The following is a 26850-nucleotide window of genomic DNA, read 5'->3' as shown; positions in this document are numbered from 1 at the left end:
CCAGGCCCTTCTCCCTTTAAAAACAGGGAGAATGTCTCAGTGTGCCTGGCTCACAGCCCTTTTATAAGGGCCAGCTGTGTTCTGTCTGGGGCATGGCTCCAGCTGAGGCTGCTTCCCCAATCACAGCCCTCTCCTGGGCTGTTCTAAGCCCTTTAAGGCAAGAGCGGGGTGAGCACCCTGCTACAATGTCCCAGAATCCATCTCCCTGCTAGCATGTGGCAGCAACAGTGTAATCAGAAGCAAAGCACTCAGAGGGCAGAGTACAGGAAGGCTCCTCTGCAGATGGTCCATACATGTTAGCACTTCTCCAGGAACAGAAGGGCTGTCCGTATCCCTGTGTCTCTCACCCATATTGATCAGAGATGAGAAAACCTCAAGGGTCGAATAATCCAATGTCTGGGTGTTTATTTCACCCCTTTGTGTCTGTGAAACTAGGATTTAGGTCTCCCAGCTGTCACCTCTCTGCTGATACTCCCAGTCTTTCCTGCTTCCAGATGAGCCAAAAACACCATCAGGATAAACCTCTCTCATGGCATGCTGGGTTCCCGAGCCTGCTGGGCCCAAGGGAGCAGAAGTAGTGTGAAAATGGAAAATAATGAACAATGTTAAGCCAATTATTTCCTATCTCAGAAATGCTTCAGCTCAGGTTTGGTTTGAGTTTCAGGAGTGAGGGCTAACAGGGAGGTTTTCTTTCAGCCAGCCTGGCTCACTCATCCCGTGTGTGGTGCAGGGGAGAGGGTATGAATAGGAGGAATAGGATGGAGCTAAGAAAGGGAAAATTTAGGGTTTCATAAATTCAGTGATCTTAAGGCCAGAAGAAACTATTAGGATCATTGATTCCACAGCCTTGGGAGGTTGGGTCCCTTCTAACCCCATGATTCTGATCCCCCGGCATAACACAGGCCGCAGAATGTCACCAAGTGATTCCTGCATCAAGCCCCTAACTTTTGGATGAGCTAGAGTATGTCTTTCAGAATGTCTCCAGAACATAATTTAAAAACTTCAAGTTATGGAGGCTCTACCATATCCCCATGCTAACCTGTTTGACAGTGAGAGCTTCATGGGGAAAACAGGCTCCAGAGGAAGACCCATCTCTTAGGAGCTTTAGTAAATGTACCATCCACTGGGAACGTTGGCCAGGAGGTAGATTGGGTGACCTAATAAATCTTTTCCATCTCTTTTCAATGCGCTTATATGTGGCCATCCAAATACCTTTGGAGTCAATGGGACTTCCCATTGATTTGGGTAGGCTTTGGATCAAGTCAACTGATCCCTAATTCTATCGTCCCATCCCCGCCCGGCCCGAAGCCCACTGTTACTCTCAACGCCTGCACCAGTCTGCAGAAGCTTCGTACGGGTCCAGTTGGCTCCTGAAGGCCAAGTCCCTTCTTTAATAGTCCAAAACCACAGGATGCCGACTAATTGCTTCTTGAATGACCCCAGTGTTACAGGCTCAACCACCGTGGCTGGGAGGCCATTCTGTGAATTATGGTGCCTCATGCTTCCTGACATCTGGTTCCAATTTACTCTCGCTTCAGTTTCCATGGAAGCTCAAGTGACCTCTTACCTGTGCTAAGGTATAAATAATACATAGGGTAAATGTTACCCACAGCACTCTGATCAGGGCTGCTGCTTCAACTAAAGCCTTCTCTTGGGGGTCGCTATCACAAGAACCCCTGCTCAGCCTCTTTGCCGATTCAGGTTAGACCATTAGCCACCATGACCAACTCTTTCTAAGGACCCCCATTCTCTCCCTCCACTCTGCTGCCCCCCCTACATAGATAGATTAGGTTCTTTTATGGCACCAATCCCCATAGGATCTGAGTGCTGCACAGTCATTAATGTATTGCTCCTCACAACCTCCCTGTGAGGTAGGGCAGTGCTTTTATCCCCATTGTACAGATGGGGAACTGAAGCACAGAAAGACTAAGGCTGATTTCAATGGGAGGTAGGCACCTCAGTACATTTGAGGATCTGGATTTGCCCAAGAACAAAGAGGAAGTCTGTGTCAGAGCAGGGAATTGAACCCAGGTTTCTGGCTAGCACCCAAACCACTCAGCCATCCTTTTTCTATCCACTCTTTTTGCTGCCATCTTGGTGGCTCTGGTTGGCTGCTTCCCTCAGATCACTGATTCCACATCCCTTTCCGAACCATGACCCCTCACCCACCTGTTGTTTCCTAACCACTGTCAGTGGCCAATTCCCCTCACTGGTGGTTTTTCTTATGGTGCCTCCGGCCTGCCACCTTCAGAATCACCAGGGCTACCTCCTGCAGCACCGCACCGTGCTGAGGTTTTGCTTTAATACCGACTCAGGAACGGGCACCCTCCGTTCAGTCGTCACTTGTGAAACAGGCTTCTCAGGTGTCCACACAAATAACCAATCCTGGGCTCAAAGTCCTTAAGAGCCCTAACAAAATACAGAATGCAAACTTAGCCAATCACCATTGCTTTGCAAGGACAGGCAAAGAGCAAGACTGCTTTCTCATTAGAAAGGGGAGTCTAGTCTAGTGGTTAAGGGGTGGAATCACTACTAAGGGCTTCTGGGCTCCCTTTGTACTAATACGTTGACTTGCAATATAGTATTCAGCCACTAAATATCTCTGTGTGTTGTACAAAGTTCCAGGCAGGGTGTGTGGTCCCTGGTAAACATCAAAGACATGGCTGGAGCTGGAATTGCTCCTGGAAAGATGGTTTGCAATGTTGTTGTAGCCATGTTGATCGCACGATATTAGAGAGACAAGGTGGGTGAGGTAATATCTTCTATTGGACCAACTTCTGTTGGTCACAGAGACAAACGTTCAAGCTTACCCAGAGCCAAAGAACTCAAAGGCATGTGACTCAAACGCTTGTTGCTTTTACCAACAGAAGTTAGTCCAGTAAAAGATATTACCTCACCTGCCTTGTCCCTGGAAAGACTGTCTATTGTTCTGTGCTGCCGTTTTCCTTTCTCAAACGCCTCCTGTGTATGGACAATGGCTCCAGCACACCATTCATGGCTCTGCCATTGACCACTGTGACACCTTGGATAAACTATGTCATCTGATTCAATTTCCCCCCTCTATAAAATAGTGGTAGTAATCATACCCACTTCCCTCCTGGAGGAAATCTGAATCTTGACTAGATAATGCTAGCAGATTGCTTTGAGATGCTCACATTAAAGGCACTATGGAAATGCAAGGAGTTAACATTGTTATTCCTTTCAATAAGTAGATGCAAAATATACATTCTTGGAGAGTTCCCACGCACTTCCCCTTCTATTCTGGATTTCTTTAATATGTTCACAGCCCAATCCATTCTGACATTTTTTGGGGGGAAGAGTCTGGAACCCATCAAATCATATGGTTTCTGGGACCAGTACTGACAAATGCCTTCATAACACAGCTTCGGGTTTCTGGGGCATTATTACTTGAGGTCAAAGACATGGACACAAGTGACTAAATTCACATCTGGAACTGGATCTGATTTAGGATCCAGTGGTCCAGTTTGATCCCCTTACCCCTATGGATCCAGCTGCCTGAGTTTGGTCCGGGCAAGAATGAACATTCGCCTACTCTGCAGAAAGCAGCAAGGGTCGAGAGCCTGAGCTGGCATGCACCAGCATACTGGCACAGAAGTTAGTGGAGAAATGTGGCACCCGCCATCACTGGAGTAAACAGGTTTACATGGGCCGAGGATCTGGCCAAGGAGAGATTGAGAAAGAGAGAGACACCAACATGATCAATTACAGAGAAGAAGCCCAGTCCGCCCACCACCACCAGCGTCCAAAACCAACACTTTCTGTTGCCTGCAATATAGAAAGAAAACAATAACAATTAAACAGAGATGGGGGTTTTGTATGAGAATTCTCCAATTCAGGGCTCTGCACGATGCACCATGCTAGCACTATGTGCATACATATATAGAGATATATGCCTGAAGCCTATATATATAGGCCCCTCCAGGAAAGCCAGCCAAGCACCACTCAGTATTTGTTTGCTTGCAAGCCTCCTTGGACTGGCTCACATTTCTCTGTCCTACGCACTCCCCTGACAGGGGCTGCAGCCAAAATCATCTGTGGCGCTGCCCAGCTCCACGGCTGGCACGTAGTAGCCAGGAGGTGGGGGGAGCGCCCTTTGGCACAGATGGCGCGGTCCATGCTCGGAAAGCGCGGGAGAGGAGTGTTTGCTGGTGATTGTCGCTGACAGTTGGGGCCTTTCGGGCATTTTGGGGCCAGGCAGTCCTTGGTTTAAAAATATTTAGCACCAGGCAGCTGCACGTTCTCCAGGAATGAAAGCGGCGAGCGAGGCCAATGGAGTTTATTGCCTGCTTCAGAGCCGGTTGCTGCAGCCCTGCTTCTGCGACGCGTCTTCTCTCAGCAGCGAGGCCACATCCAGCCTGCAGGGGGCAGCATGAGAGCATGACCAACTAGTGCTCTGATTCCAAAGCGTCTCCACCTCCCCCGGGCCCATGCAGACGTGCAGAGCTGCACTGGGCAGTGCAAAAGACCAGGCAGGCCCAAGCACACAGAGGTGCACGTGCGTACAGATAGGAAATACACACACAAATTCACAGACACCCACCCACAAGGACACTATCCTCCTGTGCAATGGCTCACTCCCTGACAAGGATATGCGGGCCCACATCCGGCTCTCCACAGGTGAAAGCTACAGAGCCAGGCAGTCCAGCTAAGAGACTCGCATCCTCTGTGGACCAGGCAGGGCTGGCCTTAGGGAAAATGGCACCCTGGGTGAACTTGTATTTTGGTACCCCTGGCCCCCATGGGTGCAGCCTGCCCCATTGCCCCTGGCTCCCGTGATTGCCCCTTATTGCCCCCATGGGCTCCCCACTCCCCCTTCACCTCTGACTCCTGCACTCCCCTCCTGTGCCCCAATCCCTGTCCCCTCCTGCACCCCAACCCCTGCACAGTGGTCCCTTTGCCCCAACCCCTACATTCCCCCCTGCATCCCTCTCTGCACCCCCAACTCCTGCACTGTGTCCCCTTCACCCCTAACCCCTGCACCCCCCCTCCAGTGCCCACATGGGGAAACTAACCTGATAGGGTTGCCAACCCTCCCAGTTTCGCCAGGTGCCTCCCGGAATAAGGCTCTATCTCCCGGAGGCTACTGAAGCCAAACGGGGAGATTTTAGGCCGCTAAAAGTCCGGCAGCGCAGCAGGGCTAAGGCAGACTCCCTGCTTGCCCAGGCCCCATGCTGCTCCCAGAAGCAGCCAGCACGATTATACAGTTGACAACCCTATGACCTGGATGCACGAAGCAGCTGGCATTGTTGGTCGCTCCCACCCTCGAACCCTGCTCCTCCATGCACCCCTAGGGGAACGCTGGAGGTGGGGGAGCGAGGAGCGACATCTGGGCTCCCTGCATCCAGGTCACGTTCCCCACCTGGGCAGTGCTGTGAGGCGAGTATCAGGAACGGCTGCTCTCCTGCCCTCCCCTTACGCAGCCCAGGTGGGGAACATGACCTGGATGCAGGGAGCCTGATGTCGCTCCTCGCCCCCCCCACACACACACACAGCCCCATAGGGTTGTGCGGAAGAACACTGTGGGAGCGAACCGTATCTGTGTGTCACCACTCACCTTCCCCACCCTTCCCCCCGTTCCTCTGCCAGGAGGGATCAGAGAGAAATCTGGGCAACCCCCATGTGGCATTCCCCAGGGAACAATTTCTAACACTACACTAGCAGCACGCACCTCTGCACTGCAGCACGGCACCCCCTTGACTACCGGATGCCCTGGGCAACCACCCAGGTGGCCCACCCCAAGGCCGGCCCCGGAACCAGGCAGAGAAGAGAGTCACATACTACACATCAACCAGAGGGTGACATGAGCCACTGTCCATCACACACACACTGAGACAGCCCCAAAGTTCAAAGGCTTCCTGCAGCAACACACTCTCCCCACTGCACCCCACTTGGAGTCCAGGGCGGGTGCAGATTTCTCAGCCTCCTTCCAATCTCCAGCAGCAGTATGGACTCTGACGGGGGAGGGGTCCCCTCTGACTTCCCAATCCATCAGAACACTTAGGCATGTTGCCTTGAAGTCCATGGGGGTTGTGCGATCAATTTCAGTGGGAGCAGGACTAGACCCCATGGGAATACTCATGTGCTTAAAGTTAAGCATGTGCTTAAGTGCCGCCCTGGATCAGGGCCCTAGACTTTTGGGCAGGCAAGGGAGGTAATTTGTCCCAGCCATGTTGAGCACAGTGCCCCCTGCCCCTGCCTCAAGCAAGAAGGAAGGAGGGTAGCTGGAAAAAATTAAACCTAATCTAGAACAGAAGACTTCAAATTAAAGATTTATAACAATCATAATGCTCCCCGCCATCCCCGCCCCCAACAGCTGGGAGTTTGGCTGATTATAAATATCAATCGGCCCACACTTTGATCTACGACTAGTAGGAAGGGTTAGTGGTTTCAGCACCATCTTCCTGAAGCCAAAATGACTGCAGCTGGGTGGCAAAACAAGGTTAAGCAGGTGGCAGGTGCATGAAGACAGCGTGCACCGAGTGCGCTCCACATCTTCTGTTCACAGGAGGCAGGAAGTGATGGAGGGAGAGCAGGGAACTACCTCTGGGCAAAGTGGTTGCCCCCGGAGGTTAAAGTCACAGCCAAATCCTTCCCATTGACTGCTATGGGAATACTGCCCTTAGGCCTGGTCTACACTGGGGGGGGGGTTCGAACTAAGGTACGCAAGTTCAGCTACGCGAATAGCGTAGCTGAACTCGAAGTACCTTAGTTCGAAGTACTTACCCATCCTCACGGCGCGGGATCGAAGTCCGCGGCTCCCCCGTCGACTCCGCCACCGCCGTTCGCGGTGGTGGAGTTCCGGAGTCGACGGGAGCGCGTTCGGAGTTCGATATATCGCGTCTAGATGAGACGCGATATATCGAACTCCGAGAAGTCGATCGCTACCCGCCAACCCGGGCGGGTAGTATGGATGTACCCTTAGAGCAGGTGTTTCTCCACAGATCCTGGCTCTTTGGGGCTTTAAAGCAGATCTTCTTCCTTTCCGTTTTATTGTGGCATCGACTGGACCATCACTGGAGTTTCTCTCTCATCTGGGTGTCAGAGGTGCCCACACACAGGACAAGTGCTTGGGAAGGACCCAGTGTCGCTGCAGATGAGCTGGGAGCGATCCTGGGTCTCAGCCTGTCAGGGCATGTGTGTTCAGCTGCAGGTGGGTAAACACAGCATGCATGCCTGACCACAAGCACAGGGGACCGCCAAGGAGCCTGAACCAATCTCCTGTGCTGTGCATGGACCATGAACGCTGAACTAATAAACGGCTTCCATAGGAAACCAGCCACAGCCCATCTGCCTTTGTAACGTTAAGACGGGGCACAGATTTCAACCCACGCCAGATATGGGTCCCACCATCATATAGCAATGAAAGATCCCAGCTGGCATAGCTGTGTCAATCCATTGGGAACACCCTATGTGCAATTTATTAACAAGCTTTCAACATTTCAAGAGCTATAGAATACTAAGTAAGCTGAGAAAGCAGGCCCAAGTCACCTCAAATTGAGCATGCAAAATTAGTGGATGCTTTTGACTTTACTCTCTCTCTGCCTCTCTTCCCCATATGTAAAAGAGGCATAATACCCCCTCCCCTCACAGGTAAGTTGTGAAGATAAGTTAGTGTTTGTGAAGCACTCGGATATGCCAGAGATAAGCACCATAAAAAAAGCCCATTCAAAGGACTGCCCATCATGGCTACTGTGGGAAAAACTAGGATATGATCATGTAATTAAGCACAGCGGGGCTGAATGACGGTTGCACATGCAACCTTAATTCTTGCTGTTCCCAACTTTTCAATGCTTGACTTTGCAATCTTAATACTGTCCTTTGTCTGTAGTCGTGTGTGTATCATTTCTTAGAATTTTAAAAAGCAAACTAAAAAAAGCTCAAATTCCATCATGTGGCATCGTATTGACAGGGTTGGAACATTTGGCTTCACCGCACAGACCTCTCTGCACTTGAGTGAATGGAGTAACTGACAATAGGGGTAGATTATCATTCTCTGTGTGGACCGGCACTGGAGGAGATGGGACACTTTGCCAGAGGGTTTCACAGATATCGGCTGAGAGCAGAGGAATGGTGAGACTCAGGGATCTTTGGTTCTGTTCCAGGCTCTGGAGGAGAGTGTGCTGTGGTAAACACAGGTTATTCTGCCCATTTTCCCCCAGCATGATCCTGTCTACCCTGTCCCTTCAACCTGGCACTGTCTCTTCCCCACCCCTGGCTCCTTATTTCAATCCCAATCTCCTCCCCTAGCCAGTACCAGCTCCACTCCTTAGGCTTCTCATCCCAGTCTCCTTGTCCAGCCATTCTTAGTTTGCACACTCCAGCTCCTTGTACCCAATGTCCTTAGTCAGCCAGTCTCAGTCCCAGTCCCCCCTCGTTACTCCCCTGGCTCCACATCTGATCTGTCTCTCTCCCTCACAGTGGCCTCCAATTGTGCCCCCCTCATTCACTTTCCCCATCGCCACTGGTTCCCAGTCCCAATCTCCCTCCCCAGGCTCCTCATCCAATCTCCTTGTTCTCCAACCCTGGGCTTCTCATCCCAGTCGCTTTCCCCAACCAGTCCCTGCTCTCCTGTCATAGTCCAGCTCCTCATCATATCTGTCTCCCCTCCCTGCTCACCTGCTTCCTCCTGCCCCCTGTCCTGACTCCCAGCCTCCTTGTTTAATCACTACATAATTCAGCTTTTCACCTGGGCAAGCAGGGACTCTCACAAGCAGCGAGAGCAAGAGTCTCTTGCATGGACCCCTACGTTCATATTTCGTGATGGAAGCTCCAAAGATACTTCATATAGGGCGAGGTGGCACCACTGGGCCCTAGTCATTTACTTCCGAAGACCTGGGTTCAAACTGTAACTGGCTCATAAATGCGAAAGGGGGCAGGGTGGAGGGAGGGGGGGAACAGTGCCTGCTCTTACATGCCATGGAGGTCTGAGGATGAGCCACCTCCTCTGGGATCATGAGAGAAAGACAAAGCCAGGAGAAGACAAAGTAGAAGGAACACCCATAACTTACAGCTGGAAGGGAGGGAGTTGCAGTTTGTGGCAGAATCAGCTCATATGGGCTGCAGCTGGTTGTCTCTCCCAAATTTAAAGGACCAGATGCCAGTGGCATATGCCTGGAAAGGCTCCTATGAAAGGATAAATAGGGGAGTGGTCAGAAAACAAGTCACTCTTCAGGAAAAGGTGTAAGGCACTGTTGTGACTGAGCCATGATGCCCTCTAAGGATTAATGATAGAGCCCATAGGGAAGTGACTCATATTACTACTCTCTCCTCTCCTTTTGCACAAGGGACAGCAGTTAGTGTCTTGGGAGCTGAAGGAAGAGGTTTGAGTCCCAGCTCCCTTGTAAATATGATGCATAAAGCCATTGTATCAGCTGGGTTTATTACTAGGGGGCTGAATTCTCTCTTTTTTCGGGGAGGGTCAGCCTGAGATCTCCAGAATCGGAGATTAGCGTGCTATGTATATGAACTAATCAGGGCTCTCTTTCGTTTCACCATAACATCAAGTGGAGACTTCCTGTTAGTGATACTGCAGTAGCGCCCTACAGGCCCCATATGAAATCAGGGCTCTGTTGGGCTGGGTGCTCTACACAGTGAGAGACAGATACTGCCCCATAGAGCTCACAATCTCAATAGACAAGACAGACAAATAAAGGGTGAGAGGGGAAACTGAGGCAGGGAGCAGTGACACAACTTGCCCGTGATCACAGAGCTAGGAGCAGAACCCAGGTTTCCCATGTCCTAGTTGCCTCTCAATACTGTACAGTAAATAACCAGGGCCTAGTTGCTTCCTCCTCTTGATGTTTACCCTCTGCCACATGACTGGGGAAAGGAGCCTCCACCATTTCAGAGTCCAGGTTCACAATACCAGATGCTTCTTGAGCTACTCAAATCTCTTGAATCTGCAAAAGGTCCTGAAAGTCTCTCAGGATCTGCCTTTCCCATGGCATTTCAGCCGTCTGGCTTCTGGCTGGGAGTGCAGGGGCAGGCACAAGAAAGAAAAACCAAGTGTCTTTGACCCTGGAAAGAGGTGCGTGGTTTGGGTGGAGCTCTGAGTCAGGGTTCACAGAGCGGTGCGAAGGGATACGCTATTGAAGCCAGCCTACTCATCCTAAGTGAAGCAGGATTGCAGCAGACCAAGCCTGTAAGGACAAGCCTACCACTAGTGTCTAAACCTGCAGACAATTCCATCCTGGAGCTTTGAGACACTGGCTGGCACCTAGCTGAGATGAAGCGAAAAAGTTGCCAGCTGTTCATGGTCAGTACAAGAAGCCTGGGGGAGAAGCAAACCTAGGATGTGCCAAGCAGCCCAAGACAGCAGGAATGAATGTGAGCCATCAAGGTTAAGGATCAGCACAGAGATTTCAGGGGATGGCCTGAATAATTCTCCTTGTCCCTTTTATGCCATTGTATAACTTTAGTCTAAAGGTTTAACAAAGTATATCAAAACACATTAATATTAGCACTGGAGCTGAATCCCAAACCCAGATCTGGATTCCCAGTTGGCAGCTTTGACCTGCCCCTACCACAGGACAAACTCAAACATCATGAATGTTAGGAAGCATTGGATTAAGCTCTGGTTTCAAACCCCCTCAAGGGTGGGAGTGCTCAGATCTGGGAAAGAGCAGGGTTGGTTCTGTCTATTAAAGAAATATAGGGCCCAATTTTGGTCTCACTTACACTGTTGTTAATCAGGAGTAACTCCACTTTAGACAAAGGAGTTATACATTTCTAAACATGATGGGCCTGATTCTGCACTTACACTGGTATAAATCGAGAGCAACTACAGTGAAATTAATGGAGTTACACGGGCGGGAAGAAGGAACTGAGGAGCGGACGGGCCGGCTGGGGTATATAACAGGCGCCATAGCGGCGCCACTCCAGGGGGCGCCAGCCGGCCCGCCGGAGTTGCTAGGGTAAAAATGTTCCGGAGAGCCGTGCACGCGCGGCGCGCACACCTACATGGAATGCATAGGAGCAATCACTCGAAGAAGAATCTGCACTTACACTGGTATAAATCGAGAGCAACTACAGTGAAATTAATGGAGTTACACTAATGAAAGTGAGAGGACAATCAGTCTCTGTGTGATTAGATGGCAAGTCTCAGATGTACAACTGGATCTCTTGTGTGTGGATAGTTAGCCTGAATTCGTGAGGTTTCCAGCCTTTCTCCTTCAATTTCAGTGCTTCCTGACTTCATTCAGGCCATAGGTACTGGTACAATGAGAACAGGCTCTCTCACAGTATTTTGGCATTTCCACTTTTGATACCAGTGCCAGCGGTAAATACTATAGGCTGGACTCTGCTCTCACTTACACAGGTATAAATTGGGAGTAACTCTACTGAATGTAGTGGAGTTACACCCCAGTGACAGTTCCTGCTGCCCACCAATGTGATACAGCTGTATCTGGGCTAGAAGGTACCAGCTGTTTGGCACCTCACAGCGAGGGTGACCAGATGTCCCAATAAAATCGGGACTGTCCCGATATTTAACCCTTTGTCCTGATCAATGTACGATCGGGATGCCATTTGTCCCAATATTCGGGTAAGGAGGCGAGTGGGAGGGAGGCGCTGACCCCATGGGTGCTCCGGGGCTGGAGCACCCACAGGGAAAAATTGCAGCCAAGCTCCCCCCTCCTCACCTCCTTCTCCCCCCGTCCCCCCAGCGCTTCCTGACGCCTAACAGCTGTTTGGTGGCACTTAGTGCTTTCCAGGAAGGAAGGGGGAAGAGCGGATACGCGGCACACTCAGGGGAGGAGGCGGAGAAGACGCTGGGCAGGGACTTGGGGGAAGGGGGTGGAATGGGGGCAGAGTGAGGGGGTGGAAGAGCCGGGGGGTGGGTGAGCACCTACCCGGCCTAGGGGAAGTTGGTGAGGGGGCAGGGGGGTGAAGAGGCAAGCGAGTGGGGAGGTGAGGGGTTGGTGGGGGACTGAGGAAGGACTCAGTAAGCCAGCAGCAAGCCAGGGGATGAGGAAGGGTGCAGCGGGGGCGGGGGCAAGCGGGAGGGGGCGGGACCTGGGGCAGAGCAGGGGCGGAGCCAAGGAGGCGTGGGGGTAGACTGTGGGCGGGGCTGATGGCACCCCAGTGTGTCCTGATATTGTAGTGTGGTGATCTGGTCACCCTACTCACAGCAACACTATCATAGTTTAGGACAAGGCACATAAAACGAAAGGAAAGAACCAGAGAAGAGATTTTCACCTTTAAGACTTCCAGTAGTGAGTATATGAAATAATACCATGCTGATAGTGGTTAGACCAGAGGACTTGGGGCCAGGACTCGTGGGTTCTATCCCAGGCTCTGACACTCACTTGCTGTGTGACCATGGGCAAGTCCCTGAACCCCTCTCTAACTTGCTCTCCATCTGTAAATGGGGAAGTGTGTGTTCGGGGGGGCTTGAGTCACTACTGTCTATAAATCACTTTGAGATACTCAAGTTAAAAATCCTCTTTTTGTTATTATTCCTGTCAATGCCACCCCCATAAGCGAGGGCATTTGCCTTTGATCCCTGGGTTACCCAAGGAAGCTGAGCCTTCCATAGCTACTTGTTGTGAGGTAGCTACCGATGTGGTGCTCGATGATGATAACAGTCGGCTGCATGCGTGTTCCCGCTGTGTGCTGCCCCAGCACTGCGCAGACAGCTGACACAGCAGACCCCAAGGGAACCCCCAAAGACCACAGACTTTAGTAAGGTATGAAGGAGCCAGGTTTATTGTCAAATTAAGCACAGTAATAGTTTCCCGTAGACTCTACAAGACATACTACGAATTTGTGCCCCCTGGCAATGGACCGGCTCAGTCAGTGGCGGGACTTTCCACTGCCCCCTAGACCAGACAAAGATGCGCACTCTGTTATACAGTTACAGGACAGATTACTCATCCCTACTGACGTATTGAGGTACAGCCCCTTGGCTATTAGGGTGCTGTCTCCCCCTTTGATCATGTTGTTTCAGACAAACAGACCTATCCATCATGCTGTCCTTTTGACCCTGTCTTTAAGAGGCACCTGCCTGTTCCTTGTTATGTCTATGGAGTTACTTTGTATCGGGCTGTCCAGGTACCATCTTGGCACAAGTTGCTCTTATTAGCACTTACATGTGAATGCACCCGCTTCTAACAACCCTCTTCTCGCCAACCTCTGTGAGTGAGGCCTGCCTCTGGCTCACAGCCCAGTTTTTGCTTAGCAATGCCTGGAAGTACTTTGGTTCAGGCTTCAGGCCTCAGACTGGGCCTCTGACACAAGATTTATGTTTCAGGGCCTTATCTTACTACACTACTGATCTACACAAAGAAAGAAAGAACCCAAATGGCCTCTTCTTTCCAAGTGTGTGGCTCAGCCAGCTAGGGAATATCTCCTGACTAAGACGGCATCGCCAGGAGAGTAAATAATCCACAGACTGCAAACTAAGAAAGTGCCTCGAGTCTTGAAGTCACTCTGGAGGGTTGGACTGGTGCTTTTCTTCCTCCCCTGTCTGAACTGGGCAGCCAGATTTTGACTCACATTTCAGGGTCATTGAGACAAAGTACCACATCCACTTTGTTTAGCTGTCTGAACCAGGGATCTGACTATGTCTAATACTCCACTGCCCTTCTCTTTTAATAGACAAAATAGTATGGAATAAAATGGCCATTTGAACGCTCAGCCCCCAAACTCCCCCTTCTAGGAGGCAGCAATATTAGACACTAAGATCCACCTAGCACAATGGGGTTCTGAACATGATTAAGACCTCCAAATGCTACTGTAATATAAATATTAATGAATAATTATATTATACAGAGTTGTAAGGATTCTCAGGTTTTGATTCAGCCCCTTATAAATATAGGGCCATTTGCAAAATCCAAATCTGGCTGTTTAGATTGGGTCCATCTCCATTTTACAATCAAAGGGCCAAATTCTGCTCTCAGACCAATGTAAATCCAGAGTAATTCAATAAATGTCAGTGGCATCATTCCAGATTTATATGGGGGTAGCTGAGTGCAAGGTTTAGCCCAAATAAATCTGTGTAGTAAAGCTATTCTATTATAATCCATCTTCCTGGTCACTGGGCCCAATCTTCACCTGATATAAAAATCAGGATAGCCTTACCAACATACATGGAACAGTACTGATTTACGCCGGCTGAGGATCCAGCCCTTATATTTATATCTCGCTGAATATGGCTTTGATACAAGGTGTTCTTAACACGAAGTGGGTTCCATTCACGTTTTTTGGCACAAAGGGGCACAAGGTTAACCCCTGCCCTTGCACTGACTGGGCCCAAATGAGAATTCACTCCTGCAGTGCTTATACCATCAACTTCCATGGGATTTCCACTAGGGGAGGGCAGCTTTGCTTTCCAGATAGGCCTCCAACAGAACCTGGCCAACGTAGGCTCCCCTGGCACATATAATCAATCAGTCAATACACCCCTCAGCCACAGTGGCCATATCCCCTTCCCAGGCAATGCCATCTTATTTTATGGATCACCTTTTCCTCCACGCACACAGCCTTTCCCTCAAATATCAGTCTGGCTGTTCCATTCCTCAGGTATGTTGGAACTGACATACTGGCTCAGACCTGTAGGGTCTCAGGCCCAAATCCTCAAAGGTATTTAGGCACCTAACCAAATATCTTTGACAATATGGGCCCCAGATACTACAGGGATGAGCACAGAATAAAAACCTATTCAGAACAGAATAGAATTGCCCATCTCATCCAGTAACCTGTCTCTGACAGTGGCCAGCATCAGCTGCTTCAGAGGAAGGTGCAAGAACCCCACAGAGACATGAAGGTTTCATCCTAATCCCTATCAGAGATTAATTTAAAGACTAAAGAGTGAGATTTTATATTCCTTCAAAAACTTTTCAGCATTAACCATTATAACTCTGGATAGTCTTGTTATCCATAGAAACATACAATCCAACTTTAAATCTTACTAAATTCTTGGCCTCAATCACACCTTGTGGCAATGAGTTCCACAGTCAAATTACAAGTCGAGTGAAAAAGTGTTTCTTTCTGTCTGTTTTGTATTTGCCACCTTCCAGTGTCCCTGCATGTCCCCATGTACTTGTGCTATGGTGGAAGGATTGGAGCATGGAAAATCCCCAGCAGGAGCACAGGGACAGCAAAGGTGTCAGAGGCACATTTTAAAATGCCAGACTCCATTTTTACTAGTGTAACTCCACAGTAGAGTCACACTAACGTAAAAATGGAGTTACAGGATGATGGCTCTAACCCTTTGAATGTGGAAACCCCATTTTTAGAAAATTTTGTACATGGCGACCCCTCAGGTCAGAAGATTTTGTTTACATTCTTGTAACCTATTTAAAAGTTGTCTGTGGGCTCCTCTTAACTCACATAGGTTGAAATTCACCCTCCTGCACAGGGAAAGACTACGTGCAAGGCCTATGCATGGCATAAATTCCTCTTAAATCCTTAAATTAGGTCTTAAGTGGCACGTAGACTCATACTAGCCCTCTGTAACCAAGACCAGAACAGAACATGTCTCTTAAAAAGAGGAAATTAAGAACATTTTAGTATCTGGAAATCCAGGAATTGTATCCTGGGACAGGGATGCTTTGCATTCTCCTGCTGACTTTCTCAAAAGGGGTTAGGGGACTAGACTGGAAACCTGCACTGGATTCCTGTGCGTTGGTCTTTCAATGTATTCTTTTATGGGAAACGATTATGGTAATTAAAATGCAAATTGTAAGTAGGTCAATATAAATAAAAAACCTGTTTACACAGGGATAATTGACCTGCTTTGGAAAGGGTTCAAACCCACTCTTTTCCCCTGCAAATTTTATTAGTTCAAAAGTAGAAACAGAGCCGAGTAGGCCTCATGCACTTTAACTGCATTTGTGGCGGAAACTCAAATTTCAACCAAGCAATTTGGAACTTTGCATGCTAGCAGGGGTAGGGACTTGAATCCGTTTCACACAATGCAAAAAAGTGCTTGATCCTGAGCTGTTGTAACAGTTCCACTGGTAACAACAGTTATATAACATTTTGCCTTTTCCAATGGCTGCAGAATCAGTCCCTAATTAATACCGTGGGAGACAGAGAACTAATATTACACCACAGTACAAAAGGGGAAACTGAGGCACTGAGCTGTTTGGCAGCATGTGGGTGCGTGGGGAACCTGGATGGAGCGAGGGAGGAGGGCGTACCTAGGAAACTGGTGCACAGGGAAAGAGGAAGCTAGGTTTATCTTCAAAACAAGACCCACTTGCAACCTTCCATTGCCAAAGGCCTTGCACATCCATCCCTAAAAGCAACTATTTTTAAAGCTCTATTCAGACCCTGGAGTTTCCTGGTAATCTTTTGCTTTATAATGTACTGGCTGGTGTATACGTACCCATCCCCTTCTGGGTGCCCCACTGCTCCCTGCTGGATGGAATCAGACCCTCTCTCTCTCTCTCTCTCTCTCTCTCTCTGTGTGTGTGTGTGTGTGTGTGTGTGTGTGTGTGTGTGTGTGTGTGTGTGTGTGTGTGTGTGTGTGTGTGTGTGTGTGTGTGTGTGTGTGTGTGTGAACTTGCCCTACTGCCTCCTGCTGGATGGAATTAGACCTGCGCGCGCTCTGTGTGTGCGTGTGAGAGAGAGAGAGAGAAAACTTGCCCTACTGCCCCCTGCTGGATGGAATTAGACCTAGCTAAGTGCTTGTGATTATATTGTTTTTCAGTTGTTGGAGCTTACAAAGAGGATATAAACTCAACTTTCAGTGACCGCTAACGAGAATCCCTTTTATTTCAAGCGGTATGGGAATCTGGAGCAAAAGACTGCCTATTCTATTCTAGTCCACATTCAGCAATATGTAGCTTAAAGCCATAAGCATGGCAACTCCATAGCCACACGGTTACAAACTCATGACACAAAGACGTGATGCAACACAATCAAAAACTACATACAATGTCAGTGGGTCCCCTGCACAGGATGAGAGTCTGTTCTAGCCCCAGCTACAGAAGCTGGCTCTTCAGCTTAAGCACTAGAGCAGAGGTTCTCAAACTTTTTTTTCATAGACCATTTGAAAAATCGCTGAGGGTCTCGGTGGACCACTTCATGATCTTTCCAAATGTTGTTTGTACGATTAGCTAACTATTGTAAAGTGCTTTGGATAAAAGCGCTATATAAAAAAAATAACTATTAATTTTTTTGTTCTACAAATAAAAGAACACAACTCATATTTTAATAACAGTAGTCTCACCTTTCTATTGTGATGGGCTGGGAGGGGGGGGGGGTCTCTCCAGGGCTGGTGCAAGGATATTTTGCAGCCTAGGCAAAACTTCCACCTTGCGCCGCCCTCCGCACATCAATTCATTGAGGAGCAAAACCCGAGCCTTTATAGACCCCAGGGTCCAGCCTGCCCAGGGGCTGCTCCCCAGACCAGGTTCCTCCCTCCCTGCCCCCTGAACTCCCCTGGAGGGTGCACAGCCCCCCCACGAGCCCTCCTCACCCCACCTCAGCGGCCCCCACCCCGAGTCCACTTACTGGCTTTGCCAGGCTTCGGCCGCTGCAGCAGCTCAGCAGGGAGGAGCCGCCTTCTGGAGGCACCAGAGAGCCAGAGTGTCTCGCTTGCGGCGGCGGCGAGCCCCAGCCATGGAGGAGCCGGCGCGGTGCAGGGGGGCAGCAGCCCTGCAAAGGTGGCGGCGCCGCTAGCGGGGAGCAGCCGCGCCCCCACCCCCAGGGCTCCTGCAGGCTGCAGCAGATGCATGCAGGCAGCGGCCCCCATGCGCCCCCCTCGCCTAGGGTTACCATATTTCAACAATCAAAAAAGAGGACGGGGGGAGAGCCCTGCCCCCATCCACTCCCTCCCACTTCCCACCCCAACTGCCCCCCTCAGATCCCCCAACTCCCCCGTTCCTTGTCCCTAACTGCCCCCCAGAAGCCCACCCCGTACCTAAGCCTCCCTGTTCCTTGTCCCCTGACTGCCCGCTCCTGAGACCCCCCCGACCCTAACTGCCCCCCTAAGACCCTACCCCCTATCTGTCCTCTGACTGCCCCTTATCCGCCCCCAGACAGACCCCCGGGACTCCCATGCCCCATCCAACCACTCCCCGCCCCCTGACAGGACCCCCAGAACTCCCGACCCATCCAACCCACCCTGCTCCCTGTCCCCTTACTGCTCCAATCCCTCTCCAAACGCCCGCCCCTGACAGGCCCCCCCCAGAACTCCTGACCCATCCAACCCCCCCATTCTCCCTGACTGCCCCCCGGGACTCCCCTTACCATGCCCATGCCAGTCAGACACTGGCTCCACGTGGAGGCAAAACACGCTGCCCACTGCCACGCGCACAGCCCCTCCCCCGCAGAGTGCTAAGGCAGCGGGAGGGGGGAGCTCCGAGAGGGGCAGCGGCGGCGACATGCCTGGGAGCCGCAGAGCCTGAGCATGGCAAGAGGGGAACCGGGGGGGGGGGCGCACGGGGGCCACCGCCGGCATGCATCTGCTGCAGCCTGCAGGAGTCCAGGGGGGGGGGGTGCCGGGACGCAGCCTGGGCAGGAGAGGCAGGGGGCGCAGTTGCTCCCCGCTAGTGGCGCCGCTGCCTTTGCAGCGCTGCTGCCTCCCTGCACCGCACCAGCTCCCCCATGGCTGGGCCTCGCCGCCTACGCAAGCCAATACTCTGGCTCTCCGGTGCCTCCACTTTTTGGCGCCCCCAACCACTTGGCACCCTAGGCGACCGCCTAGTTCGCCTAGTGGTTGCACCGGCCCTGGGTCTCTCTCTCTCCGCAGCAGCCCCTGAGCTGGGGCTGGGAAGGGGGGGGGTCTCTCCCTCTCTCCCACAATGCAGCAGCCCCCAAGCTGGGGCTGGGAAGGTGAGGAGGGGTCTCTCCCCCACCACAGCAGCCACAGAGCTGAGGCTGGAAAGGAGGGCTGTCTCTCCGTGGCAGCCACAGCCCTGGAGCTGGAGAAAGTCACTCTTCTCTGGCCGCCGTAGCCCTGCACATCCCAAATTCCCTCCTCCCCAGCTTTTCACCCCACTGCCCCCTCCCACCTAGCCCCTATTCTCCCAAGGCCACCACCTCACCTTACATGTGCATCTTCTCCAGGGTCCAGGCACCTAATTCGTGGAGGCCTGCACGGCTCAACTAATTAGGTGGGTGGCCCCCTTCATTGTCTCGTATGGCCGCCCAGGCGTGCACCTTAGAGGGAACTATCAGCGGACCACCTGAATGGAGCTTGCGGACCACTGGTGGTCCACAGCCCACAGTTTGAGAACATCTGTGCTAGAGAATGACAGACGCTCTCAACACCAGAGTTCCCACCTTAATCCCTGGTATTGTCCAAGATGCTGGTTATCTCACAAGTGGCAACTTTAATGGTCATCACAGATTTTATCTTAAATGTTCATCTTAAATTTTGTCTTTCATGCAACCATCCACAATCCACAAAATCAGATCCTTTAATAATTCAAGAGTACCTGAACAGCATTTCTGTTTATCTCCAATTGCTCTATCTAGCCCATCGCCATCGTGTATAAGCACATAAAAATAGTAATCTTTTCCTACTGAGCACAATAATTCCATGCATGCGTAATTAGACAAATATTGTTAGAGGAAAAGCTATGTATGAACGTAGACTAAACATCATTCTTATGCCAGATCATAAAACTGTGTTCATTACGTTGAAAGAGGAACTGCTGATGCCATATCCATCCAACATATTTCAGAACAAATATACTAAATTATCCAGATTTATAAGGCTGAAAGGGCATAAAAGTCTGATCCAGCTTCCAATAAAGGCAGAAGAAAGACTACCATTGTCTTTACAGGAAGCTGGATCAGGCCCTGAAACAGTAACAAACCCAGCGGCACAGTTAAGGTTGTTTGGATGCTGGTCTTTGAGAATGGTCAGCGTGAGTGAACTGAACATTCAGGTTGGTGTCAGAATTGTTTATATAATCTTAGCTTGTAGAGGTCATATTCCTTAATGTTTGTGAGATTCTTTATGGATATGTTCAATGATATCTTACTTGAATTTCACGTTAATTTGTTAATTATGTATAATTTGAGTGATGTCTGTGTGAGCTCAGCGCTCTGTAAACATACCTGCCCCAAGAACTTTGCAGTCTTATTCACACAGACCATGCACGCTGCTATCAGTCATCCTCATGACCGAACACAGTACCTCTTTGCACTGCAGACTTTTTACTGAAAAACCAGTGTCCTAATCACATTTGATCCCAGGCAGAAATGGCAATCAATTCCATTTTTAAATACATTTAGTCTTGGTGAAAGGTACAGGATTAACACTCCTGGTGACTGAAGTTCCCCGTTTATCCACAAAACAGGGTTTGGAGGTTAGTATTAAAACAGGTATTTATCTCCCACTGAAGATAAGAAATAGAAATCCGTTCTGACAGATATAAAGAGTAGTCTTTATCGAGGCTGCTTGACAAAGGCGTGCATACCCTGTAGTACTCTAGCTCTCACAATGATTAATACAGACTTTGCTGCCTAGTGTCACCACATAGGGTCTCTCTATCCCTTGGACTGGATTAAGCAATAATGGCAAGGACGGCTCAATATGAAGCCTGGGTCCAGAGCTAAACCTCCCCGGAGTCCAGGGTTGTCCTGATCAGAGAGTTCTGCTTTGAATCAATCTCTACGTTGATCATATTATGAATGAAGCTTCAGAGAACTTCCCTCTCCTTCCTGTTCTGTTTTTACTCCATAGTGTCTCCCAGCAGTTCTGCACAAGGATCATTTCTGTTGGTTACATCAAAATCCACTGCTGTGGAAATCACTCCCAACAGCTCAAAATGTGCTAATTTGTGAATGGATGGTGGCAGAAAGTTCAAAATAAGCACTGGATATAGAACCAGAAAGGTGGGGTAAATCAAACAGAGTATCTTAAGCTTACTCAGAAAAGTGACTAAAAATGGGGCCCCATTCAACATAGCAAAGAGAAATTTAGAAATATTTTTCTAATGCTGTAATTGTGGAATAGTCTCCCCAGGGAAGTGGTGGAAGTTTTGTCGCTTGGGTCGTTTAAAATAGAACTGGACATAGCGTCAGAGAGTTGCTGCAGGGAACTATCCTGTGTTTGGCCAAGTAGAGGAGGGGTTGAAACAGACGAGATATGATTTCATAGGTCTCTTCCTCCTCTAATAGCTTCAACTCTATATCTGTGCTCAATCTGCCTTCCAGTCATTACAGTTAACCCCGCAGAGCCACCACATCTATGGGAGGATCTGGTCTTGCGCATCTTTAACAGACTCAGTAGCTAAGTTCTGATTGCAAAATTTTTATTACTGAAGCCATCAGTTGCATCTAGGTACTTCAGTCAAGGGTACATTAGATATACTTTAGCTCAGAAAAGATCAGATCACAGCTTAAGTAAACTCTTCAGGGTAGGGACCACCCATCTCTTTGCTCTATGCTGGTATACTGTGTAGTAGAATGGGGCTGGGGCCTCTACATTCTACTACAACACAAATAAAGAATTGCAATTTTCACATCTTTGGTACAGTTTGCAGGGCTGGCAGTTAGAAAAATCATCCTTTGAATTTGATAAATTTGGTAATCTTGCTGAGAAATCATTGAGAGGAAATAAGAATGGAACCTCACTAGGACATTATTTTTTTTAAATCATTATTCAGATATAATTACAATTTGAAAATACTAAAATACATATAAATTGCTTTTAAAAAGAAAGAAAACAAACCCCTTCTACCACAATCCTTTTCATATCCATTCAAAAGTTTATTGATTTTAGGCTGTCATAGAAAACCTGCAAGGCAGAGCTTTTCAATAAGCATGAAAGATGCCATAAATGAGAATCTGACCTGTCAGATGATGACAGGTCAGGTCATAGATGAACATTTTCATTTCTGTCTAGAATCAATAGAAAATCTTTATATTTTGGGGAGGGGAGGGAAAGACCTTCAAAGAAATCAAAATGTTAAGCAAAAATCAATTTGCCACTCAATTGTTATTCAACATTTTTTTCTGTCGTGTTTGGCAATTCTCAGAACTGGGCACTGGACATTTATAGTTATATTAGACATTTACATTTCTTAAAATTGGGATTGGATATTTATATGGCTATCAAGAATATTCAGAGGCATAATTAATTATAACAGAATTGTAGACGAGATACCAGTTCTCATGCTTCCGGGCATAAGCCAATTTCTAAGTATTAGAGACCAGGATGAGATCTAATGTGAAGGGCAGATTATCCCACATCTGCACCTCCTCTGAAGCATCTAGCACTGGCCATTGTCAGAGACAGAATACAGGACTACCATGACCTCAGATGTGCTACAGTCTGGTATTTCCTATGTTCCTAAAAATTGCAAATCTGTACCCACTGAAGTCAATGGAAACAAGAAGATAAAAATGGCCAGAACAATGCTCCATCTAGCCTAGCCCAGTATCCTGTCTTCCTACAGTGGCCAGTGCCAGATACTTCAACAGGAATGACTAGAACAGGGCAATTATCAAGTGATCCATCTCGTTCCCCCCACCCCAGCACCTAGCAGTCAGAGGCTTAGCAACCCCAAAAGCATGGGGTTGCATCCCTTACCATCTTGGCTGAATCTGATAGGCACCCGTGTATCAACTGTCACCTAGGTTCTCAGCAGGGACCCAGTCCAGGACCTGGAGAGCTAACACACAAGTGACTACACATCTTGACTAACTCCTGTAGCTGCCAGCTGTAACAGACTCCTAAACCCTGTGGACCAGAAATGGAGAAGGAAGTGTAACAGATTGAAAGATGCATTACACAAGATGAATAGGCCCTCAACACCTCCTAGGATCATGCAGGGGGATGTCTGAGTGCAAACAAAAACAACCCGAAACTCTTGTTCTAAGATTTATTTTAAAAATAATTCACGAAAATTTTATAGTTCAGTAAAACTTTAAACGTTGGACGCAACTGCTCTGCCACTGTCCCTTTAAATTTGCCCAGTGCAACCACCCCTTGTTAGGAATACTGTGAATACGACCAAAGCCTAAAGCCTACTCTTGACTTGTAAATTAAAGCCATACCTCAGCCAGAACAAGGGGAAGCAAACCTGCTCCTGCAGCCCGTTTCATTTCACAAGCAAGGTCTCTCTAGGGGCCGTGTTCAGAAAATACCCCTTCTACATGCACGCACACACACGAAACCTTTAAAAGGAAACTTTCCAGGAGTTCAGCTAAAGTTAAAACAAAGTGAGTAACGTGAAACTCAGTGCTGGAGCAGAATGGAAAGTACACTTAGTATGAATGACCTGCCCTGCCATATGGAACCCCCCATGAGACCAACCTATAAAGCTCTGTGCTTCTGTTGGAGCGAGGTTAGCCACATCATCTCTCTCTAGGGGTGGTGCAGCTTTTCAATAAAGTCATAAATAAAAAATAAATAAAATGAAGGGGGGAAAAGAAATCCCAGGGAGAAAAGGCCAAAAGGAAATGACCTTCCCCTCTATTAAGTAGGTGACAGATGGGTATTATAAACGCATCATGGGTTGGAAGGGAAAAAGTGCAAGGAGGTGACACACTGGCCCTTTCAACATGGGTAGAGTCTGGGAGTTGGATCTAGCTATGAGTGAGCAAAAGCCTGGGATGGTTTTCTTGGCGACAGACGTAATGGACGCATCGAGTTCATCTCTGGCAGGATGCTTCCATAATAGGCGCCCTTTGCTTAGAAAGGAAGTGGGGACTCAAAGCACCAAATAGGAGGAAATGGAACCTTGGATTATCTGGCGAACTTAAGGGGCACAGTCTTGGGACACATGGTCATATTTTCCAGTGAACCATAAAGGGCTCCATTAATTCCTCAGGAGTTCTCTTTCCCTTGAACGAGACTGTGGCAAAGGGTTTGCAAAGCAGCCCGTTCTCCAGAGCTCCCTTTATAGGCAGAGGCCAGGTTGAAATCCTTTCTGGGGAAGCAAATTACTTTAATAATAGTTTGTGTGTGTGTGTGTGTGTGTGTGTCTCACACACACATTTTCTACTGCATCCAACACCAGTCTCTAGGTGTCAGTAATACTTACCAGTAGCCTTTCCATAGCCCCTTCCACCTGGGCTTCGCTAGCACTAAACTCAGCTCCCCACAACTTTGTGAGGCAGTCTACAGAAGGGCTAAGGCTAACAGTTTTTAAAGCTTGGGTTGGCTCCAATGCAGCCATTCAGACTCAAGTGGGAGCTGGTCATGCAGGGGACATTTAGGGCTGCTAGTTTATCATGCCCATATTGTCTGAGCCTGCAGTGCCTTGAGATGGGGCTGGCGTGAGGCAGGTGCACCCAAACAGAACTGTCAGGAGCTCAAAGAGTTACTCTGGGCCTTCAAAGGCTTGTGATGTCAGCGATGTGACTGAGCAAGGAGCAGCAGCAGCCTGCTATCAGGGCACCCTTGGAGCAGACAATACGCAGAGCCCGACGCTGGCCTCACAGATGTAACTGAGGGCTTATAGGGCTAGAGTAGAAGAGGAACAGGAGAACCAGGATAAGGGCAGGGAAGCAGGAGGTGGAAATCAGCAGATGGAAGCACCACATATGCTGGGGTTTCGAGTGGAGGAGTCCCAGCAGGTTGGAAGATGCAGGGGCAGTACTGGGTTTACAATGGCGCCAGTGGTGCTACGGCGCTGGGCCCATGCTCAGAAGGGGCCCTGGCCAGCTCCACTTGCACTGCACCCCGAGACCCCGCTGGCTCCCCCACCACCACCACTTGTTCCTTTCAGCCTGCCCGCTGGCCAGGCAAGGGCTCCTCTCCACCCCCTGGCCCTACCCATCAGCTTCTCTCTGCCTCCTGGCCTCCAGCTCCGGGCAGCCTCTGCTTCTCCTCCACCTGTGAGGCCCTGCCTGTCTCCCCAGATCTGAGATGCCTGGGACTGGTGTAGAAGCTTGACCAGTCTTGGCCACTTGGGGGGGACACAGTGTGGGGGGCTTGGCTGGGCCCCTCCAGGCAAGTGGGTCCTAAGGGAGCCCGGCTGGGACAGGCTCTGGCCTGGCTGATCGCACCACTCCTGAGGGACTGGAGTGATTCCCTGCCCTGGGACCAGCCCTTGCTGCGCTGCCGGCTCAGCCTAGCAGACATAGTCGCCTCCCAGCAGGGTTGGTGAGTGTGGCTGGGAGGCAGGGTGTGGGGGAGTGGGTCTCTGGAGGGCCTTGTGGGGGATGCTGGGCTGGGAGGGAGAGGAGAAGTTCTGTGTGTGTTGGGGCACTAGGGAGTGGGGGTGATGGGTGGTTGTGGTGGGGCTGTAGGCGGGGGGGCACTGGGCAGTGATAGTGTTGTGCAGGGTGCTGTGCATTTCTGGTAAGGTCTACAGGGGGTGGTGCTGCCATAACAAGTCTGGGGGAGCTCTGGCCATAGGGAGTCGGGGGAGTGTTATGGTGTTGGGGAGGGGGGGCTGTGTGACATGGCATGGACCCACCCGAGGGGAAGGGGCACACTGGAAGTACAGGACAGAGCGAGCCATTGTGTGTCTGGCAACTGCCAGTTTGTAAATAGTGCCCTGACACTGGACTGGGCGGAGCAGCACTAACCCCCCTGCACACACCATGGGGGCCCACAAATATGTTTGGCACCAGGCCCACAAAAGGTTAATCTGGCCCAGGGGGCGGGGACTAAGGTAACAGGGAGTAGGGGTTGGGATGTGGCTAAAAGCAGAGGGGCAGCAGCCCTGATCCCTGTGATTTAGGAAACCAGCCCCCCCTCCCCTCACAACTCCCCTCCGGCCCCGGGGGAAGGGGCAGCAGCAGCACCCCTCCCCCCCAGACCCTCCCCCCTCCGACCCCTGGGGGAGGGGCAGCAGCACCCCTCCCCTCACAACTCCCCTCCGACCCTGGGGGGGCAGCAGCAGCAGCAGCACCCCTCCCCCCACCCCTCCAACCCCTGGGGGGCAGCCGCTTCCCCCCCCACGACCCCGGGGGGGGGGGCCAGCAGCTTCCCCCCCGACCCCTGAGGGGGCGCTGAACGGCGCCCCCCGCCATCCCACCCGTTGGATGCCCTGTGAGGCAGCAGCCTCCGACCCTCGCCCGGCACCCCCCGCCCTTACCCGGAGCGGGGCTCGGGAGGAGCCCGCCCGTCCCTCGACTCGCGCTTAGGGGGCGCTCTAGGCAGCAGCTCCATGGTTCCCGGAGGACCCTCCGCTGCCGGGGCTCCAATCACAGAGCGCAGCCTTCGCCCACGGCCATAGAGACGCGGGGCTCTCGGCGGCACAGAGCGGCGCCACGGGGCCAGGCACGCTGGCCGTATCTCTGTGGCCGCGGGGCGGGGGGGGTGGAGACCCGGGCCCCGCGCGCTCTGTGCACGTTGGGGGCGGGGCAGGCAGCCGCGGGGGGAGTCGCGGGGGCGGGAGGGGGCTGCCAGAGAGGGTGGGGCAGGCACTTGGGGAGATCCCAGAGAGGGAAGGGCAGGGAGTGGGGAGACCGGGGAAGGGGCAGGAAAAGGGGCAGAGACAGACAGCTGGGGGAAGGGCAGGAGGAGGGGGCAGGGGCAGATATCTGGGGACTCCTGGAGGGAAGGGGCAGGAAAAGGGGGCAGAGAAAGACAGCTGGGGGGAAGGGCAGGAGGAGGGGGCAGGGGCAGATATCTGGGGGACTCCAGGAGGGAAGGGGCAAGAAAAGGGGCAGAGACAGACAGCTGAGGGGACTCTGAGGGGAAAGGAGCAGGCAGATATCTGGGGGACCCCAGGAAGAGAGGGCAGAGAAAGACAGCTGGGGGAAGGGCAGGAGGAGGGGGCAGGGGCAGATATCTGGGGGGGACTCCAGGAGGGAAGGGGCAGGAAAAGGGGGCAGAGAAAGACAGCTGAGGGGGACTCTGAGGGGAAAGGAGCAGGCAGCTGGGGGGGACCCCAGGGAAGAGAGGGGCAGAGAAAGACAGCTGGGGGGAAGGGCAGGAGGAGGGGGCAGACACCTGGGGGGGACTGT

The 26850-nt window shown here is 50.8% G+C and overlaps 1 long non-coding RNA gene across 2 annotated transcripts; it reads right to left on the bottom strand.

Annotated features, from left to right (window-relative positions):
* Nucleotides 1-197: 197 nt before the first annotated feature.
* LOC120405604 lies at nt 198-26093 on the bottom strand. Of its 2 annotated transcripts, none has more exons than XR_005598717.1 (4): nt 25977-26093; nt 22517-22666; nt 9030-9144; nt 198-551 (listed from the first exon to the last, which is right to left on the bottom strand). It is a non-coding gene; the product is annotated as an uncharacterized LOC120405604 (long non-coding RNA). The 2 variants fall into 2 exon arrangements; XR_005598716.1 differs by lacking the exon at nt 198-551 and adding an exon at nt 3859-4376.
* Between the last annotated feature and the right edge of the window lie 757 nt (nt 26094-26850).

Source organism: Mauremys reevesii, linkage group 5 (assembly GCF_016161935.1).
Source record: "Mauremys reevesii isolate NIE-2019 linkage group 5, ASM1616193v1, whole genome shotgun sequence".
NCBI classification, from domain to species: domain Eukaryota; kingdom Metazoa; phylum Chordata; order Testudines; family Geoemydidae; genus Mauremys; species Mauremys reevesii.
This window is presented reverse-complemented; position numbering and strand designations above follow the sequence as displayed.